The sequence below is a fragment of the Hermetia illucens genome, chromosome 2, assembly GCF_905115235.1.
Source record: "Hermetia illucens chromosome 2, iHerIll2.2.curated.20191125, whole genome shotgun sequence".
Lineage (NCBI taxonomy): Eukaryota > Metazoa > Arthropoda > Insecta > Diptera > Stratiomyidae > Hermetia > Hermetia illucens.
Window position 1 is genome coordinate 107,189,553 of NC_051850.1, and position 21,728 is coordinate 107,211,280.

The following is a 21,728-nucleotide window of genomic DNA, read 5'->3' on the forward strand; positions in this document are numbered from 1 at the left end:
TGACCTATTATCCATTGCGACTTCCACCTATTATATCGCCCATGAGTGACAGGCGCTAACTATGTTTTTTGTTTGAAATAATATCAGGCCAGCGTATTCTAATGATACGACACAGATAAGTGTTGACGAAGGCTTGAAGCTTTTGAGTGCCAGTGGTAGTCACTTTCCTTGTGCTCTTTCATATAGCAATACAGAAGGAACACTAGCACAGAACGGTTTCAACTTGATATTGGTGTTGAGATAACTGCATTTCAAGATTTTAGACAAGGCAGCCAAATACACACCCTGATCACGCCATCAAAAACTGTCTTAAAATCGATGAAGAGCAGAGCGTGTAATTGCTCGTAGTAAGCATCATTCATCACTATATTGAAAGTCTCCGTTGGTGCATAGCACTACATAATTGTGATGCTCCTTAACCCAGAACCTGCATCTTGCAGTCAGAAATCTGTCAGAAACCGCCTCTACAACGTAGAGTACTCTTAAGAGTCTGACCATGTTACTTCGCTTAGATTCAGAGGGTCCACCTTATAACGTTGTAATTCTCGCTCAAATTGGAGAATGCAGATTCCGGACAGCCTCGATACCGTTTTCGAGGCACTTGCGCACATTCCGGAAGCCAATCATAGTCCGTTTTCGATAGTCTATCCAAGGTGTTCTTTACGTTTTGGTAGCCATAAAGTTTGGAAATTTGCAGTTTGCTAGCCCACAAATTTCCATCCGTTTTAGTCGTCTTTTACGATGAGCAGGAAGAACTAGTGTATTCTTAAACGCCAACTCACAGGGTACAATTATGAACCGTTGATGAAAGTGAAATGTCGTAGCTTCTTCTTCTTCTTCTTTTTCTTCAGCGTTTGTCCCGTTTAAATGCGGGGTCGGCTCGTCGTGATCGGTTTCGCCATTTGGCTCTATCGAATGCCTGATCTGGGTGCAATCTCGAGGCTTTCAAATCCCCATACAGCGTATTAAGCCACCGTTGTTTAGGTCTGCCTTTTGGTCGTTTACTATCGACTTTGATGTTCAGAACAATCTTGGCAAGAGAATTCTCGTTAGCACGAATTGCGTGACCATACCATCGAAGACGCCTCTCTCGCAACTTTCCCACGATCGGTGCAACGCCATAAAGATCGCGGATATCCTCATTTCGGATGTGATCAAAACGTCTCCATTACCGCAAGACCCGTTCATTGTCTTTTATAGTTGGCCAACACTCAGAAGCATAGAGAGCGACGGACAATATTGCGGTAAATTTTAGATTTGAGACGTTCGTTGATATGTCGATCACAAATAACACCAGTTGTTGAACGCCATTTCATTCAGGTTGCGTTAATGCGTGAAGCAATTTCATAACGCAGTTCTCCATTGGCTGATAGCGATGACCCGAGGTATTTAAATCGTTCAGTTCTGGGCAGATCAGTGCCGCTGACAGTGATTGTGCCTGTTTCATGGGAATCGGTCGTCAGAAACTCAATTTTATTTAGATTCAGTTTGAGACTGTGTTGCGTGAGGAGATCATTCCATTTTTGGACAAGTTGCTTGAGATCATTTTTGCTATTTGATGCTAGGAAAACAACATCCGCATAAAGCAGTATATAAGGCGCTGGACGCTGTATGTCCCGTGTGACGGTGTCCATAACAAGAAGAAAGAGGAATAGTGAGAGAGCGCTTCCTTGATAAACACCAACAGAGACACGAGAGCAATTGAACCCAGCGCACGTGTTCTTCTGACACTAAGCGTTGTCGTAAAATATATCAGATGAGTTCGTGTGGCACACGGTCAAACGTTTTCTCTAGATCCAGAAATGCAATGTAAAGAGGACGATGCTTCTCATGGTGTTTCTCCATGAATAACCGCCCAGCGCTTATTACGTCAGTAGTTCCGCAGATCTTGACAAATCCGGCTTGTTTTTGTTTTTAAAATCATTTTTATTTTTAAGAAATAGGTAACAATAGTATATAGATTGGAAAAATGAACAATAAAAAACAATCTTTTAAAATAACAAAAATAACTTAAATCTAATGGCCACTGTGGGCTCTCAAAATTTTTGAATAACGATTTACAGACAGAGAAGAGAAACAGTAAGAAATGAAAATCTAATTTTACAATAAGTTGTCGGGAAATGGTCAAAAACCCGACAGAATTCACTTGGCCTTAGTGGCAAATAAAGAAATATAAAAGTAATAATAAATATTTGATCGCTTCAAAAGATACTTTTAACTTAAATTATTGTTCTTAAAACTATCATAATTATATATTTTATATTACACATTTTTTCTTTTTTTTTACAATAACATCCATACAAAAAAAACAAAGAATAATAACGTATGTATTTATAAGTTACAACTGGAGACAAAATCAGCACCCGTTCAATGTGTACATATTTACAAAGCCCCACCAAGAAACAAATGACAGAACTGAGCACGGCCATCGCTAACCGGCATCCCGCAGCCACCAATACCAAGATTTCTCTTTTTCATCCCGCTTAATGTCAATTGCTCTCGCTCTGGAGTATCTCCAGTCGAATCCCGGAGCCCCCACTGTCAAATTCGGGGGGTATTCTATCCTTTTGTCCGTGGCCCGTCTATGTATATGATACATAACCGGATCACCGGCAGAATCAAGAATTAGACCATTCCTGTCAAGATACACGAACGCTTCGGGAGGAATGAAGCCTGTCGTGAGAGTTTTCTCGAAATACCCATCATTTGGGTAGAACGGCTGCGAAACCCAAGGGTTCTCACCATGCGAAGCAGATCGCACTATATGATTCCGAATCAATCTGACGATAACTGTATCGATTCTTGGCACAGCAGCAGCTGCATACATCACTTCATTAGTTACATAGTGCTCATAGTTTGACGAAGCAGTCCTATTAAGCAAGCACGCAGACATTTCCTTTCAAAGATCCTTATTTTCTCCATTTGGCTAGCACTCAAATTAAACCAGATAGCACACCCGTAGGTAAGCACCGCTCTAACCAAAGTAAGATAGCAAATAATCTTAACCTTCCGGCTAAGATGTGGAGCATAAAAGAGTCTTCGAAGAGACATCAATGCCTTGCGAGCGCTTTCTAGCGCGACTTTAACGTGCTCGTTAAATTGGAGACGCTTGTCAAGACGCACACCCAGGTATCTAACGCACTTCTTATGAGGAATGCGCTCTGAACTATCCTCGTTCGCGACAATGTGGAAATCTCTCCAATTCCTTTTCAAGTTCCTACTGGCATACGCCAAGGAATTTCGCGAAGACGGTTGTCAAGAATGCGTTCAAAAATTTTCAGGGAATGGAAAAGTAACCGGACCAGACGGTAACATTCTGCTGGACTACCTTCCTTTTTCTATATTAGAACTGTGGTACTTTCTTGTCAATCAAATGGTGTTCTACCTTCTTGAATAACGCTATTAAAAAATTCACTGAACCACAGTGTTGGGTCCCAGGTCTTCGCTTTCCAGAGCTGTTGCGTTCCCCGATTTCATCCGTTTTATTGCTTCCTCGACTTCAGTTGCGCTGACAGTTAAGCCCTTGAGGGTTTTACGTGTCTTGCGGCTTAATCCCACGGTCTTCTTCAGACAGGGATTGATTTTGTGACCACAATCAGAGCCCCGCTGAGATAAGCAACAACGGTACCAGTCTATACCAAGTGCATGGCTTAGCATTCATACTGGTGGATGCAAGAATTACCTAAATCTCTACCGAACTAAGGAGTACGGCGCCCGTGTCGAAACGCAACACCACGCCGAGGCCCGAAGGTCTCTTCTCGCTTGAGCACAACCACAACCACCATGAAACTCCCACTAGGGGGGCCAACCGCAAATAATCGAGCTGTACTCACATACAACGGGAGTTCACCCAAAGTATAAGAGTCCAGGGGCTTTCCCGGTTCCCATGGTACCAGTATACCCCTGGTAAGGTTTCGTGACCAATTTGCCACTTCAGATGAATCCCCGTGCAGACTCGGGTCTGATCGCCCTAATTAGGCCTTTGGAGCATTCGCCTACTGCATCACGGCCGGCAAACCAAAGTGAGTACAGCGTCTCCCGTCTCCCCCCACTATGGAGGTTCTCCTCGGCCACTTCGTTTTGGTTTGCCGACAGGGTTGCCGCCCCGTCTTCCTCACCGCCACCTCTGAGCACCCGGTTGCACTGACAGGTGGAACTGCTCCAAATGTCGGAAATGATTGGGAAAGTGGAGGATAAGCAAATTTTTCAGTTGAAATCTGCTCGAAATATTCTCGCCATCTATCCGTCGCGACTCGACGGTTGGTAAGCAAAGCACCGTTTTTATCATTAACGCAATAAAAGTGTTCAATATCTTGCGGGCGTTCGTTTCGGTTTTTTTGGCAAGTCGATACAGATCTCTCTCGTAATGGTTCGCTCGGGTGACAGAGAATGCTTTCTTTGCTTCTCGGTTGGCATTCTTATAAATTTGCCAATTGGCGAGCGTTTTATTGTCGAGACAATTTTGGTTTAGGCGTTTCTTTTCACGGACCTTGATTTCAACATCGACGCCCTAAAATTTTTCCGAGGCTTATTGCTCGCTCCGAACATCCTGTTTTCAACGACATTTTTCTTGGTCGGCCTGTCGTGAAACCTGTCACCAAGAGAGATCAGGTAGGACTGAGCATAGTGCAATAACTCCAACTATACTTTATTTCTCCCTTTCCCTGGTCTCAGTATTTTATTTTTGTTTTTATTGGGGATAGTACAAAGTACATTCCCTCAAACCCTCTTCCTTTACCTATGTTAGTAGCACGGCGGAGTTCGTAACTATTCTCGTACTAAGTCTGATAAAAGCCGCAATAACTAATCTTGGTATGGATAGTTGAAAGAAATTTTCCCATCGATTCAGTAGCAGTTCTCGCTGACTAATTTCGGTATTTAATGGCCATCGGAAGATTCGATGACAGTGGATGACAGAAATTTCAATTCGAACATCAATTGGGGTTGGGATTGGTATAAAGACGATTTGTGGGCTTTAAGTAACCGAAGATGCATATGTGCCGCGGTCACGATAGCGTTCATTTTGTGGAATGTCATGTTTGACAGAGTTTATTCCTTTAAGGAGTTCCTTATTAAGGCAGGCCTAGACCGGATACCGGTTGTTGCGCCGTTGATGATGATGATTCCTTTAACCGTCGTGGTTTCAATAAGCCGATTATTTTTTTTGTATCTTTTGAAAGTAGCTGATGTTAAAAATATGCCATAAAAAGGATTTCGTGGGAAGCACGTTCCTTCATGAGTATTTCGAAGGGGAAATATGAATACCTGCGGTCCTGTCGAGCTCCGCTTGGCTTGTCCCCTCCGCTTATCAAGTAGTGTCAGGGAAGAAGTTTTCAACATGACAGAAGTCCCAGCGATCTCAGATTGTACAGTTGATGAGATGGAGATACGAGAATCTGTCTTCTGGTAGTTTATTAGAACGATGCTCAATTCCTCAAAAGCTGTATTTGGATTTTGGCTCGAAAGCATTTGCGCTTAGGCAAATGGGTAGTTGAAATTATTACCCACTTAGTAGTAGCAATTATGGACCACTTTGCAAGTCATGGACTTGTTGGGGATTACTTTGGGAGACGCAAAAGGCATCGACCGCGCTGAGTATACGGTCGGTGCCGCTGCAAAAATAGCCCGGATTCAACAGAGAGAGAATAATGAAAGGAGAATGTGGCCAACTGGAAGCATTTTCTTAATGAGGAAGAAGAATTCTGCGGCGCTGACATTGCAGATCGAATTGTAAGTTTTTGCAACCATATTTTATACCATACTTTATCTTTAAACGCGTTTTCTTGAAAGTTGGCTTTTTAACACGTTGACTGTCAACCAAAAAAAAACGAAACATTTTTTTACCCAAAACAGTGCTAAAGATACATGTTGTACTAATAACCTCCTTTCCATGAAGTCGATCAGATTCTGGGAGCTGGTTAAAGAACGTAGCCACAAACTTGATTATTTACGTTTACAGAACGGATGGTACACAGAAAGCGATGAAGAAACGGCAAACCATTTGCTTGTAGTGCGCTTCCCTGGCAGCATCCAAAATCTAATCCCGGGGCCAGCAGGTGCATACAGCCCTCAACAGAGAGACTGGAATCTGGCATGCAAAGTAGTATCACTGGGGCGAGTAAAATGGGCATTTAACTCGTTCCATAGATACAAGTCTGCAGGCCCGGATGACATAATTCCTGCGCTAGTAATAGAGGGAATGGATGCCCTGAGTCTACAAATTCCGAATATATATCGCGCATGCCTAGCACACGCTTATATTCCAATTAACTGGCGTGATGTGAAGGAGTTATTCATTCCCAAACCAGGGAAACCCACCTACACAGACGCAAAAAGCTTCCGACCGATCAGTCGTAACATCTTTTCTACTAAAAGGACTAGAAAGACTAGTAGATCGGTTCATGAGGCCTAAGTGGTCACTTCACCGTAGCCAACACGCCTACCAGAAAGGCTGCTGTGGCTCCTGGAGGACAAAAAAGTTTTCGCGCAAGCAAGTTTGTGGACACAGTATGTGACCGCTTGAATTCAATTCTGCGTGAAATTCACAATTGGTGCCCCCGCAATTGACTCACGGTGAACGCTAGGAAAACTGGACTAGTTATGTTCCCTAAGAACGTCAGGTGGGGCAGCTATACGGCAGCTTACTCGAGCAATGAGTACTACGCCGACTGCGGCACTTGAAGCTATCCTAAATTTACCCCCATACACTGTCGTAATCACCGAAAGAGTACAATGGCCGACAAATGGCCATGAGCCTTTTCAGATTACGGACTTATTAATCTTCACCGACGGGTCAGCCATAGAGGGCGGATCGGGCGCAGAGGAATCCGATTATAGAACTGGCCCGACGCCTCGGAAAAATGACGACCATATTCCAGGTGGAAATATATGCCATTTCATTGGCAGCAGAAGAATGGCTGCGACAAAAGTGGAAGGGGCCGCGCCATTCGAACCTGTTCCGACAGTCGGGCGCCATTATCAGCATTAAACGACATATCAAGCCAGTTGGTGTGGAGTTGTCATCAGGTATTGCTGAAACTTGGCCAACTGAACGAAACATTTCTGATGTGGGTGGCGGGGCACTCTAACACCGCTGGTAATGAAGAGGCTGACAGACTGGCGCGCCGAGGGTCTGGATTCACAATGGTGGGGCCAGAATCAGCTTTTGGAATCCGGCCATCCATTGTCAAGTCTACTCTGAAGATTGAAATTGCAAGGATTCACGCAGCCGAGTAGAGAAATTTGAATTCTTGCCGGCAGACCAAAGTCCTGGGGTCACTAGATCGGCATTTTTGTTGTTCCTTAAGAACTGGGACATGAAAACCCTAGTAGGGTTTTTAACGGGACACTGCTCCTTAAACTACCAAATAGGAAAGATTGGGGTGGTGGTTTCGGCCCTGCACTTTTTGTGCAGCTGCCCGGCTTCCTCAAATCTCAGACGAAGACACCTTGCCAAGGTTTTCTTCAATGAAGAATCTGCACACTCTCTGCCTCTTGAGAATGTTCTCAGATTCGCTAAAGCATGCGAACGAAGTAGGCGGGAAGCCATTGAATAGGCGATTTACGGGGATAGTACAATTGGCCTAACAATGACCTGAGTGCTCGGAGCTGCGGCTCCCCCAGTAAACTAAACTAACTAACACGAAATTTGGTGGAAAGTTGGGAACTGTAAACACACACACATGCATCGTTCTATGTGGAAGTTACGGGGAAGTCTCCATGCTTGCAAAAGGAGGGTGTAAAATTGTTTCTCTCCAAATATAATCATGTGGAGTATCAAATCAAAAGTCTCGATTAATACTTTTCAATGCTGGCCTCAGTTCTGACATTTAATGCACAAGAGAGAGGGCGGGGGTTAGAAAGTGTTTGTTACTTTCAGGGACCCATTCTCAGAGCCTACCGAACCGGAAAATCTGAAAAAAATCACGAAGCTGATATCTGTTCAAATAAAGTTAATAATAGTATATTACTATTATTTTTATTAAGTGACTGCAAATTCCCTTAAGTTCATCCTAGAATCATGAAATTTTGCAGTAATATAGATCAAAGCATGATCCTTCCAAGTTTGGTGGAAATCGCATTATTATTAACAAATTCATAGTAGGTCAAAGTGGTCGCTTCAGTGCAATAATAAAACTTTAAATGTGAGTATCACGCTGAAGTGAATATTCTCACGTAAAATATGCATTTACATTGCGTGTTGGGTACAAATGGAACAAATGTCTACTGAAATATTTTTATAAAATAATTACACAAGACCTTTCATACCTGAAAAGTCCAGCTTCCGGTTTCCCGACTTGTTTATATTTTTCGCTGCAATCTGCCAAGCGTTGGCGTTGCAATCTGTTGTTTGGGCCTCTGGGTAGAAAGTCAGGCAATGGAATGGATTCACTAGTTGCTCGCACTTGTTCTGACGGCTCTGGCAATAAGCTTGGAACTATTTCAATATGAAAATCACGCAAATCAATTTTCTTTCCATCGCTGTGTTTGTTGTAGAGGAAATATGCATTATTCATCGTTGCATGAAATATATGGATGCCAAGTTTCTTGTAATATCTTAACGTTTTGCGAATGAGTGGATAATAGGATAATATCTGATCCTGTCGGTCAACTCCCATTATGTTCTTGTTGTACTCAACGATAACTTCTGGAAATATTTTTTTGAGAATTTTCAGTTCTGGCCAAGCTCTGGTCAATAAGGCGGATTTGCGCTCAATATAATTCGTAGTCATGTTGTGGTCTGATTTATTAAAGGAGCACTTAACATCTGCGAGCCGCTTCGGCCACGCTGCTCCCAGGGCAAAGGTGAGGCAGTGTCTGACGATTTGCCTCTGCCCTGGTAAGAAACCGTAAATCCGTCATCGCCTGATAACTTTTCGGTTTTCCTTTTCCTGGTCTCTTTACGAGTTTGACTTCATGTTCGCTACAGATGCTCAAAACGTCTTTTTTGTCTCTCCATTTATAGCAATTGATTCTTTCATTCGTATACATGCAAACCGTTTCCTCCTTTGGTAACTTTTTCGTTGCTACTTCTGCAAAATATCCTTTCCTACTCGCCCTAAGCGTCCCGATGCAATATAAATGTTGATCAAGTAGCTGTTCTGTAAGTGTGGCGGAGTTAAAAAAATCTGATCATGTACAAAGGGTGTACTTTGTCATCGGTTCCTTCCATTAATTTGACAAAAATTTTGGAGGCATGTCTTCGTCCACTTACATCAATAGCTTTGGCTCCTCCATATACATGAATTTTATGTGCTAGACCACTTGGTTCGGCTAGCACAAATAATTTGATACCATATGTATGGCGTTTTCCTTTAAGGAATTACCAGTTGACCCCTCCACAGGACCATGCTCTCGTCAATGGTGAGCTCGCGAGATGGCTAACATATTTCCTCCATTTTATGATTGAAATAACCCATCACAAGTCGAGTTTTAAAGATTGGATTATTTGAACTCCTTTCTCTTTGGAAGTAAATGCAGCGTAGTATAACCAAGTATCGATCTCGACTCATAAACTTGTGGAATTCTTCTTCATCCTATTGACTCGGGTTAATCCGATCGGAAAAATTATACCAATGAAATGTTTCGTCGCATCAACACTAACTTCTTTCCATTGTGAGATTTTTGAACGAAACCCTAACGGCTCAAATAAAACATAACTGGCATAATCATTAATCTCATCAAGGTCATCAAGGTATTTGTAACAATCTTCCGTGAAAAATAGACAAAAATATTCTAGAGTAGTCTTAGGGAGTGGGGTTATTTTCAAACCTTTTCCACCCTCGGAAGGGATTCTTGATTCCATGCTTTTAGGGTCATAGCACCATCCGCGAGAGGATCGAGTTGGTTCTTGGGTGCACCTGCACGTGGAAGGTAACTTGTCATGTTGAGTTGCATAATTTTCCTCCAATGTTGCTAAGCCCAACACCTAACCCACTTTGAAAATTTGAAGTGATGGTGCTACTATTCTTGCTGCCAGGAATCAATGAAGAGGTCACATCACTTTGGGGCATCACATTTACCAGAAATATCGAGTTCAATAATTTTTTTCAGTTGTTCAGTGAACATCCTGCTACGACCTCCCGAGCCATTTTTTGAAAATCTTGATTTATTCTATTTTTACAGCCTCTAAAAGGCTAAAAAAGTGCGAATTACACCTTTTTTATGATGCATATTTTTGCCAAATTTCAAAATAATAAAAATCCTGGATAGGAACGCCAACGGGACACGTATTAATGAGAAATCTATAGACCATATAGGATAGATAAAATTACCATTCAGGCGCCTCAAAGTCGCCAATCATATTTCTACAAGCATTATGGCAAGGACGTTTCAAGAACATAAGAAAAGCGATGGGGACTTTTGAAAATTTTTTAAAAATACAACACATGTACAAAGTAGATAATTCCTTAGATTATCTTTAGTGATCTATTTACAATTAATTCCCAAAAATAGGCCTAGAATTTACGCTTGACGCTTTATACCTAAGAGGCAAGGTTCATTGGTTTTGCAGACGTTCTGGTTGACTCTAACATTATATTGCCAAATGGACTGAAGAAATTATATTGCCAAGTGCATTGAGAATCATCGATGGTTATTGTTGAGAGAGAGTTTATAGTTATTAATATTTACTTTTATAATAAAAAAAATCGCTAAGGTGAAAGTTGCTCGAGGAAAATTCTTAACAGCGGGAAAATTAGAAAAGCGCGAAAAGCGGAGTTGCGTCATCTACAGGGATAGTGGTGCGTCTGATGAGGGCGTTGCACATATAGCGGGTTCGGGGCAGCGTCTAGTTTTCAGAGCGAAAATTAACAGAATTAGGACGCGGTTAACATGATCCGCATCTACAGATCAAGATGCACCGGAGTCCTACCGCTCAAGAGTTGCTAGCGCAGTTCGGTAAAAGGAGCGATGAAAGCAGATCGTGTCGGTTATCGCTATGACCGGGGTTCGGGACGGCGCGCCTTGGGGTGGGGTGTTTAGCAGGTAACGTTATTCAGCGTCTACCTAACTCTGAACGAGACGATATCAGGCTTTCGGTGCAGGCTTGATGCTCTGGAGGTCGCTGCTTTCGGCACGGAGGGAAGATTCTTAGTTGGGAGAGTTCAATGCGAGTCCACTTGAATGGGGCATGCCTCCAAACTCCAGAAGGATTCTCAAAATGGTGACAAGAACAGGGCTCGTATCTTTAAAGGCACTTTCACATTCAGAGCCGGATGGCTCAAGTGGTTAGAGCATTGGGCTGTCGTAGCGGTAGGTCGCGGTGTAAATCTCACTGGTGGCAGAGAGATTTATTATCGTGACTGGATGTCGGATACCAGTCGACTCAGCTGTGAATGAGTACCTGAGTCAAAACAGGGTAATAATCTCGGGCGAGCGCAATGCTGTCCACATTGCTTGCTACAGTGTACCGTTACGGTCTTGAATGAAGTGCTCTAACACACTCCAAGGATCTGACCCAATATGGATTGTTACGCGAACGATAATTATTTCCGAGTTATCACAATCTCGGCAGATGTCGGATTTTACCTAATACTAGCACTAAGTGCCAAGCATTTAGGCTCGGACGATCCTACCTACTTAAAAACTAAAGGGGTAATGGTGGTAGTGGCTGGTGGTAGGTCAGTGGGAGAATCCGTCGAGTACTCCCCGCAACATCGAGTACGTATGCAGAATGGTGTACTTCTGCATGGTTTGAACCAGACTGTGCGAAAGTCCCAGGACGTCAAGGGAAGCCGTGAGGGATTTAGGTACAATACTTGTAGCTGACAATATTATGGGAACTACAACCACCCGCTCGAGACGCCAAATTTCTTTGATTTCCCGAGCCAATGGATCACCTTCTTCTCCACGTATTTCCGTTCAATGGTGCTATTATGGGGGATATCAACATTAATAATATACGCGGTGCGACCCGTCTTGTCAACTAACAGTACGTCCGGCTTGTTGTGTGCGGTATGGCGATCAGTCAGAACTTGCCGGTCCCAATACATGCTGTAAGCAGAACTATCAAGTACTGCTTGCGGCTCATATCGGTAAACCGGACATGTCCCCGTGATCAGCCCATGCTTGTATGAAAGGTTTTGATGGATAACCTTACATACAGCATTATACCTGGTACCATAACAGTACAGCAAGAAATGACATGGTCCAACGTCTCTAACGCCGAACTACACATTCTGCACTGGTCGTTCTCCACCCGTTCTTTCATGATGAGCTTTTTATAAGCTCGGGTGGTGACCACGCCGCCTTGAATCGCACACATGAACCACTCCGTCTCAGGAAAGAGCTCCCCAGCACACAGCCATTTGTTCGACAAATGCAAATCGACAAATGGCTACCAAAGACAATTCACGCGTTTACCGGACATTACCTTCGACTTTCATTCATCGATCCGCTCTTGGTCCGACTTTACCCCACTCAGAAGATTGAAAGATCGACCCTTCAAGTTAAGTGGAGTCAGCCCACAGTCTGCCTTAAAGACAGTCGCATGCAAGAGACTCGCCTGCTCTTTGCTTTAAAAATGAGCGTGCAGCGAGTCGACTTGGCGATGATGTTGTGCCGCCACGCCAACCACGCCCCTACCTCCGATGTCACGAGGCAGGTTCATCCGCTCCACGGCAGACTTTGGATGATGCATTCGGAATTTGGACATAGTTGTCCGTATCCGCCGTTGGACGTTGGCCAGGTCGGTCTTCGCCCACGGCAATATTCCGAAAGCATAAGCCAGTGAAGGAATAGCGAATACATTCAACGCGCTTATTTTATTCTTCCCCGAGAGATGCAATTTCAGCACCCGCTTTACACGTCGCAGGAATTCGGACAGCAGAGCATCCTTCAGATCACCAACTCGAGCATGGGTTCCTTGCAGAATTCCTAGGTACTTGTAGAAGTCTGTCGCGGCCATAGCTTCGACGTGGAGGTCACCAATGCTATTATTATTTCACATTCAGGGCACATTTAGTAGTGTTTTTAAAATTGCGATTTCTCTGAACTGGAATAATATTTTGATTTGCGTTTTTTTTCATTCCAAAGGTAAAGAATAAAATCAAAATATAAAATGTTTTCGGTTGTTGTTGTTGTTGTTATACACAGGGTTGTATTGGATGCTGAAATTGCCCTGTTTTTGACATATTTCAATTTCTGCTTTTTTACCGAACCATGAAACCGAAGATGGGAATACATGTAGCTACAGTTCGAACTAGAACTAACGGGTTCGGCTGAAAAATAGAATTTAGGCAGCTTTAGAAAACGAAATTTCAAAATTCCCCCGTTTTTAAGGTCTTGTGTAAAAACATTATTAAAATCGATTCAATGTCTGTCTGTCACACTCGATTGACTCGGAAACGTCATAGAATTTAGTGAAATTTTGTGGTCTGTGAATTCCTTCACATACAACGATGGCATCATTTCGCACTGGCTTTTAAGGGGGCTCTCCATACATGCGAAAGGAGGTGTACATTCTTTTTTCACAGAACATGGTCATGTGGGATACCAAAGGGCTCGATTATTAGTTTTCGAAGTTGATTTTGCTTCTAATATAGGGTGAAACTTTGGGCAATTGCTCAAAATGTGTGCTTCGAAAAGAGTAACAAGCCTCGTCCTCAGACCTGTATGACGTCATCATCATATAAAGTGAACTCATATAAACGGCGTATTTTCATTATCTATTTGTTAATATTTTAAGCATGCGAATCCAGCCCGATAACAAAGTCCCTTATGGAATGTTGGTGTTTTTCAAGGATTCTTTAATGTATAAAAAAAACTACTGAATGAATTGCAATTATCCTAGTTTGCGGACCGTAGAAATATGTTCTGAATACGTCGTGAAAATTTCAAAGAATTATAGATTTTGGAAAGATTTTGGGCTATGATGGCAGCAGATTTTCAACATGCAGTTTCGAGAAAAACGCATTTAAAAAGTAGAATGCGATTTTTAACCATAAAACCTTAACTGAAGATTAATCTGCTCTATCTAGTCCATAAACCTTAGGTTTTTTCAAGAAGCACATATAAAGTCTTGGCTTCAATTCTTATGATTTTAGCGAAGTCATTCGAACGTCATTCGGACCTGGCATGTGACATTTTACCTGTTTAACACTATAATTTCCGAACGACTCCGAATAACAAAAAATCACTTTGCCCATATATTCTGCACTATATCTACTCGTAGATACAATTGATGCCAAAAACAAAAAATCGATTCCTCGGATACGACACACGGGATGACCCCCTTAACTAAAACATCGAAAAAAAGTGACCTGCTCTCAACGAATCTCAAAAACTCTAGTTTGGGCCATAATGACGAGTGCTGTGAATATTTTGATAAAAAATTATTAAAATCGATCCAGTAGTTCCTGAGTATACTGTGGACAAATTTTGGAGATAAATGCGTTTTAAGTTTCAGAAGATGTTTGCGGTTGATTTGATGGTAATGTACAGGCACTATTCCCTGCATATCCCATACAGGTTGATGACAGCAGCGTGAAAGGCACAGAGGATTCCTTACTTTTCTCTATTAAATAGTTGGAAGAGACAATTTTCTCAATGGGGGCCAGATCCCGATGGTATCCTGGCAGAGGTATATATACTGGTGTTGCTCGAAAAACGCATTAGGAGTAGACTCGCTGAAGCATTACGTGCTGCCGGAGACTTTTCCCCAAGACAGTTCGGTTTTAGAGCACAGAGATCCACGGTGGATGCTGTCATGCAGCTCGTCGATGAGGTTGATCAAGCAAGGGTATCCAAACGCCGGGCTCGACGAGTGGTGCCATAGTAATGCTTGATGTCTCTAATGCCTTTAATTCCGTAAGATGGAAAGACATGCTAGTCGCATTACACAATTCACTCCACATGTCGAGCTACCTCTTACGGATATTAAGAAATTATGTGAAAAATGGCTCCCTGTTCTACGAGGCGCTGGAGGATTAGATGGAGATCATGTCAGGAGTATGGATTCTTATTAGGGCTATGGAATGCTTCTTATGATAGTCCGTTAACATTCGACATGCCAGAAGAGTTACGCCGGGTCGGTTATTCAGATAAAGGTGCGGCATTTGTCGCCGGACGCACTGTTGAATAGGCGGATAGTCGGATGGATGACAGCTCATAGTTTCAGCTGGTGAGATGGTGTCTAGTATCGATCGGCGAGTCGATAATCGAATCAAAACCTATGATTAAGTACGTTGGAGTGACGCTCGACTTAAAGATGACCTTTTTCCAGCAAATCAAGGCAGCAGCAGCAAAGTTGAAGCTGGAGTTTCGGCCTTAAGTCGGTTATTGGCATACACTTTATTCTAAAGAGTGCAACGCAGTCTGTTCTGTTCTACAGCTCGGAAGTATAGCCTAATGTCTTGTCTTGACAAGAATTTATATCGTCGGCGCCTTGTGCACACATACGGGGAGTTTTGTGGGTGGCGACTCCCTATCGCACTGTCTCTGCAATAAGGAGTTTCAAATCGGCGGTTTGCGTTCCGTAAAGTCAGATCTACCATTGATGCTAGCTACCTGGTTACTGGATTGGCTGAAGATGCAATTCACGGAAACCAGTCAGCAAATATTGCGTGGTGGTGACCCTGGACTGAGAAATGCATTCCAACCGGCCAGTTGAAACCTAATACGGAATCTACTGCAAATATGACCCTTGCAAGGATGCTTAAAGGCAAGGTGTTGAGCTCTAAAGAAAGAGTATCACCACGGAACAACAAAAACCCTTAATCAAAAAATATAGAAAACCAGTATAACAACAGATATATCTTAAAACTCACAGCACAAAAAGACAAACTCACTATGGAAGGCTGCGAAGGATCTAAAAAGGCCCAGACAGCAAATCCCACCTATCAAACAGGAAAATAGGAACTGATGTGTGCAGAACGAACATGAAAAGGCAGATAAAGATCTGCGAAAAGTTTAGAAAGTACCTTCTAGCCTATTGATACACAAGTGTCTACATCTATAACAAACAATGAAAAATGGCCGAAGTCATAATAGTCTTCAAACCAGGAGGAGGAGCCAAATAAACTCGAATAAAGTACAACCACGAAATTCTTTGAAAGACTTCTCCTTAAGAGGTTGAAAAAAAAATCATTGTGAATTGAAACCACCAATTCTGTTTCCGCAAAAAACGTTCCATAATCCAACATGAATTCATGAATTCGATAGAAAATGCAATGAAACAAAGCAGACCCAGGCGTTCGATAACGTGTATAAAATGCATGGTGCCCTCTCGGAATAATTCTTGGAGCTCCACAAAAGAAAAGGGGTTAAGGTACCACAGGGCACTGATTTGGGCCTATACTGTTTCTTTTGATATACCTTCTGTGATGAAACCGAAATAACGATGACACTGCTATACTTACCTCGGATGAAAATACTGAGGAAACAAAAATAAAACTACGAAAGCTATTCACCAGTTATTGCTCGGTCAATACCAGAGCCTACCTTAGATTTGGAAGTTGATCACAGTCGCAATGCCACCTTTAAGAAATCCTTTATGGACCGTACTGAAGTGCTCATCATCATCATCAACGGCGCAACAACCGGTATCCGGTCTAGGCCTGCCTTAATAAGGAACTCCAGACATCCCGGTTTTGCGCCGAGGTCCACCAATTCGATATCCCTAAAAGCTGTCTGGCGTCCTGGCCCACGCCATCGCTCCATCTTAGGCAGGGTCTGCCTCGTCTTCTTTTCCTACCATAGATATTGCCCTTATAGACTTTCCGGGTGGGATCATCTTCATCCATACGGATTAAGTGACCCGCCCACCATAACCTATTGAGCCGGATTTTATCCACAACCGGACGGTCATGGTATCGCTCATAGATTTCGTCATTGTGTAGGCTACGGAATCGTCCATCCTCATGTAGGGGGCCAAAAATTCTTCGGAGGATTCTTCTCTCGAACGCGGCCAAGAGTTCGCAATTTTTCTTGCTAAGAACCCAAGTTTCCGAGGAATACATGAGGACTGGCAAGATCATTGTCTTGTACAGTAAGAGCTTTGACCCTATGGTGAGACGTTTCGAGCGGAACAGTCTTTGTAAGCTGAAGTAGGCTCTGTTGGCTGACAACAACCGTGCGCGGATTTCATCATCGTAGTTGTTATCGGTTGTGATTTTCGACCCTAGATAGGAGAAATTGTCAACGGTCTCAAAGTTGTATTCCCCTATCCTTATTCTTGTTCGTGCTTGTGTTTGACCAGTGCGGTTTGATGTTGTTGGTTGATTCGTCTTCGGTGCTGACGTTGCCACCATGTATTTTGTCTTGCCTTCATTGATGTGCAGCCCAAGATCTCGCGCCGCCTGCTCGATCTGGATGAAGGCAGTTTGAACGTCTCGGGTGGTTCTTCCCATGATGTCGATATCGTCAGCATAGGCCAGTAGTTGGGTGGACTTGAAGAGGATCGTACCTCTTGCATTCACCTCAGCATCACGGATCACCTTCTCGAGGGCCAGGTTAAAGAGGACGCATGATAGCGCATCCCCTTGTCGTAGACCGTTGTTGATGTCAAATGGTCTTGAGAGTGATCCTGCTGCTTTTATCTGGCCTCGCACATTGGTCAGGGTCAGCCTAGTCAGTCTTATTAATTTCGTCGGGATACCGAATTCCCCCATGGCCGTGTACAGTTTTACCCTGGCTATGCTATCATAGGCGGCTTTAAAGTCGATGAACAGATGGTGCAACTGTTGTCCATATTCCAACAGTTTTTCCATCGCCTGCCGCAGAGAGAAAATTTGATCTGTTGCTGATTTGCCTGGAGTGAAGCCTCTTTGGTATGGGCCAATGATGTTCTGGGCGTATGGGGCTATCCGGCCTAGCAAGATAGTGGAGAATATCTTATAGATGGTACTCAGCAACGTGATACCTCTATAATTGCTGCACTGTGTGATATCTCCCTTTTTATGTATGAGACAGATTATGCCTCGCTGCCAATCGTCAGGCATTGATTCGCTGTCCCATACCTTGAGCACAAGTTGATGAACCACTTGGTGTAACTGGTCGCCTCCATATTTAATCAATTCGGCTGTAATTCCATCGGCTCCTGGCGACTTATGATTTTTTAGCCGATGAATTGCACGGACTGTTTCTCCTAAACTTGGTGGTGGCAGTATTTGTCCGTCGTCTTCAGTTGGCGGGACCTCCAACTCGCCGATGTTCTGGTTGTTCAGTAGCTCATCAAAGTACTCAACCCATCGCTCTAATATGCCCATTCTGTCGGAAATCAGATTTCCCTCTTTGTCTCGGCAGGATGAGCATCGAGGTGTATAAGGCTTCATCCTGCTGACTTGTTGGTAAAACTTCCGCGCCTGGTGCGGTTGCTCCCTGTACTTTTCTAGTTCACAGACTTGTTGGTTCTCCCAGGCCTCCTTTTTCCGTCTGTGAAGTCGCTTCTCCGCTCGGCGGAGTTCGTGATAAGTCTCTGCGCGTGCCCGCGTTCTTTGAGAATGCAACATTACTCGGTATGCGGCATTCTTACGTTCCGTTGCTAGCTTACATTCATCGTCAAACCAGCCGTTCCGACTCCTTTTGCGGCTGGGGCCAAGTATATTTGTGGCCGTATCCATGATAACGTTCTTCAGTGCTCATAGAAAACCTTTTACTTCTTTTGTGTTGAAAATTTCCAATGGTCCGACTGCGTCATAGTGGATATGGGTGGAACGTCTTGAGCATGCAGTATGTGTTCAATCGATACTGGTTTCACAGACTTTGAATCCACCCGCGACTTTGAGAAAGGTGCGGATTTTGGACGCCACACCAGATCATTGGAAATCCTGCCCCCAGTGTCTACTCTCTTAATGAGAGGAACTGGAAACCTGACTGCGGCCAACCTGTCGGTGAAATTGTTGCTTAACTCTTCCAGAAAATGGGAGAGGAAGACTCGGGACAAGAAAACTTCAGCCGCAAAAGGGAGGAGACTGCAGGCTTGCCTATCGGAACCTTCCCTTCCGCCTCGACTAGGAAAAGCGGAAGAAAGGGAAGCTGGTAATGTGGATCATCATCATCCACGGCGCAACAACCGGTATCCGGTCTAGGTCTGCCTTAATAAGGAACTCCAGACATCCCAGTTTTGCGCCGAGGTCCACCAATTCGATATCCCTAAAAGCTGTCCTGGCGTCCTGACCTACGCCATCACTCTATCTTAGGCAGGGTCTGCCTCGTCTTCTTTTTCTACCATAGATATTGCTCTTATAGACTTTCCGGGCTGGATCATCCACATCCATACGGATTAAGTGCGCGGCCCACCGTAACCAATTGAGCCGGATTTTATCTACAACTTGACGGTCATGGTATCGCTCATAGATTTCGTTATTGTGTAGGCTACGGAATGGTCCATCCTCATGTAGGGGGCCAAAAATTGTTCGGAGGATTCTTCTCTCGAACGCGGCCAAGAGCTCGCAATTTTTCTTGCTAAGAACCCAAGTTTCCGAGGAATACATGAGGACTGGCAAGATCATAGTCTTGTACAGTAAGAGCTTTGGCGCTATGGTGAGACGTTTCGAGCGGAACAGTCTTTGTAAGCTGAAATAGGCTCTGTTGGCTGACAACAACCGTGCGCGGATTTCATCATCGTAGTTGTTATCGGTTGTGATTTTCGACCCTAGATAGGAGAAATTGTCAATGGTCTCAAAGTTGTATTCTCCTATTTATATTTTTCCCGTTTGACCAGTGCGGTTTGATGTTGTTGGTTGATTCGCCTTCGGTGCTGACGTTGCCACCATATATTTTGTCTTGCCTTCATTGATGTGTAGCCCAAGATCTCGCGCCAGTTATCGCCTGCTCGATCTGGATGAAGGCAGTTTGTACATCTCGGGTGGTTCTTCCCATGATATCGATATCGTCAGGATAGGCCAGTAGTTGGGTGGACTTGAAGAGGATCGTACTTCTTGCATTTGCCTCAGCATCACGGATCATTTTCTCAAGGGCCAGGTTAAAGAGGGCGCATGATAGCGCATCCCCTTGTCGTAGACCGTTGTTGATGTCGAATGGTCTTGAGAGTGATCCTTCTGCTTTTATCTGGCCTCGCACATTGGTCAGGGTCAGCCTAGTCAGTCTTGTTAACTTCGTCGGGAAACCGAATTCTCTCATGGCCGTGTACAGTTTTACCCTGGCTATGCTATCATAGGCGGCTTTAAAGTCGATGAACAGATGGTGCAACTGTTATCCATATTCCAACAGTTTTTCCATCGCTTGCCGCAAGAGAAAATCTGATCTGTTGCTGCTTTGCCTGGAGTGAAGCCTCTTTGGTATGGGCCAATGATGTTCTGGGCGCATGGGTCTATCCGGCCTAACAAGATAGTGGAGAATATCTTATAGATGGTACTCAGCAACGTGATACCTCTATAATTGCTGCACTGTGTGATATCTCCCTTTTTATGTATGAGACAGATAATGCCTCGTTGCCAATCGTCAGCCAGTGATTCGCTGTCCCATACCTTGAGCACAAGTTGATGAAACGCTCGGTGTAACTGGTCTCCTCGATATTTAACCAATTCGGCTGTAATTCCATCGGCTCCTGGCGACTTATGATTTTTTAGCCGATGAATTGCACGGACTGTTTCTCCTAAACTTGGTGGTGGCAGTATTTGTCCGTCGTCTTCTTGGCGGGACCTCCAACTCGCCGATGTTCTGGTTGTTCAGTAGCTCATCAAAGTACTCAACCCATCGCTCTAATATGCCCATTCTGTCGGAAATCAGATTTATCTCTTTGTCTCGGCAGGATGAGCATCGAGGTGTATAAGGCTTCATCCTGCTGACTTGTTGGTAAAACTTCCGCGCCTGGTGCGGTTGCTCCCTGTACTTTTCTAGTTCACAGACCAGTTGGTTCTCCCAGGCTTCCTTTTTCCGTTTGTGAAGTCGCTTCTCCGCTCGACGGAGTCCGTGATAAGTCTCTGCGCATGCCCGCGTTCTTTGAGAATGCAACATTACTCGGTATGCGGCATTCTTCCGTTCCGTTGCTAGCTTACATTCATCGTCAAACCAGCTGTTCCGACTCCTTTTGCGGCTGGTGCCAAGTATGCTTGTGGCCGTATCCGTGATACCGTTCCTTAGGTGATTCTGAAGGTAATATGGATGCCAGTCGTCTAATACCGATGTGTGGAAACAAATCCATGCAGTTCGAACACCGTAAACCTGGGGGGAGGGGCTCCCAGCCGACGACAACCTAAGGTACCGCGAAAGAAGACAAAGTTTGTTGAGAATGAGGATATGGGTCTTGCTACATCATTAAGTGTGGCGATATCTAGAGGAATAGGAGGAAAACAAGTGGAACTTTGGGCGGAAAGTGAGAAAAAGTTGGTAACCCCGGTTAAACGCACACTGGACGCAGCAGACTCTTCAGTTAGGAGACGTTTTTACATTAGACTAAGTTCTAGCCTACAGGTTATTCAAATTAAACTCCAGCATGCCAAAGCCTCTTCTATCTTGGGTGGCAAATTTGCAGGGCTGTCCTTACATATTTCTGGTGTAAGAGCCATGGGTTCGTTTTAACGAAATCTGTGGTATTAGATCAGTAAAGGAGGCTAGGATGTTTTTCGCTGAGACCATGCTGAGACAATTCCGGGGACCTAGTTGCGGTCAACTTATAATACCACGTTAATAACAAGAGAAAAAACGTCATAGTTGCCTCTGCTTGACTGATTCTATGATTCCTTGTGTCCTCCGTCGACGCAAGCACTAAGGAACTCTTAATAGGTTGTGATGCGAGCGTTCAGCATATTAGGGGAGGCAGAAGC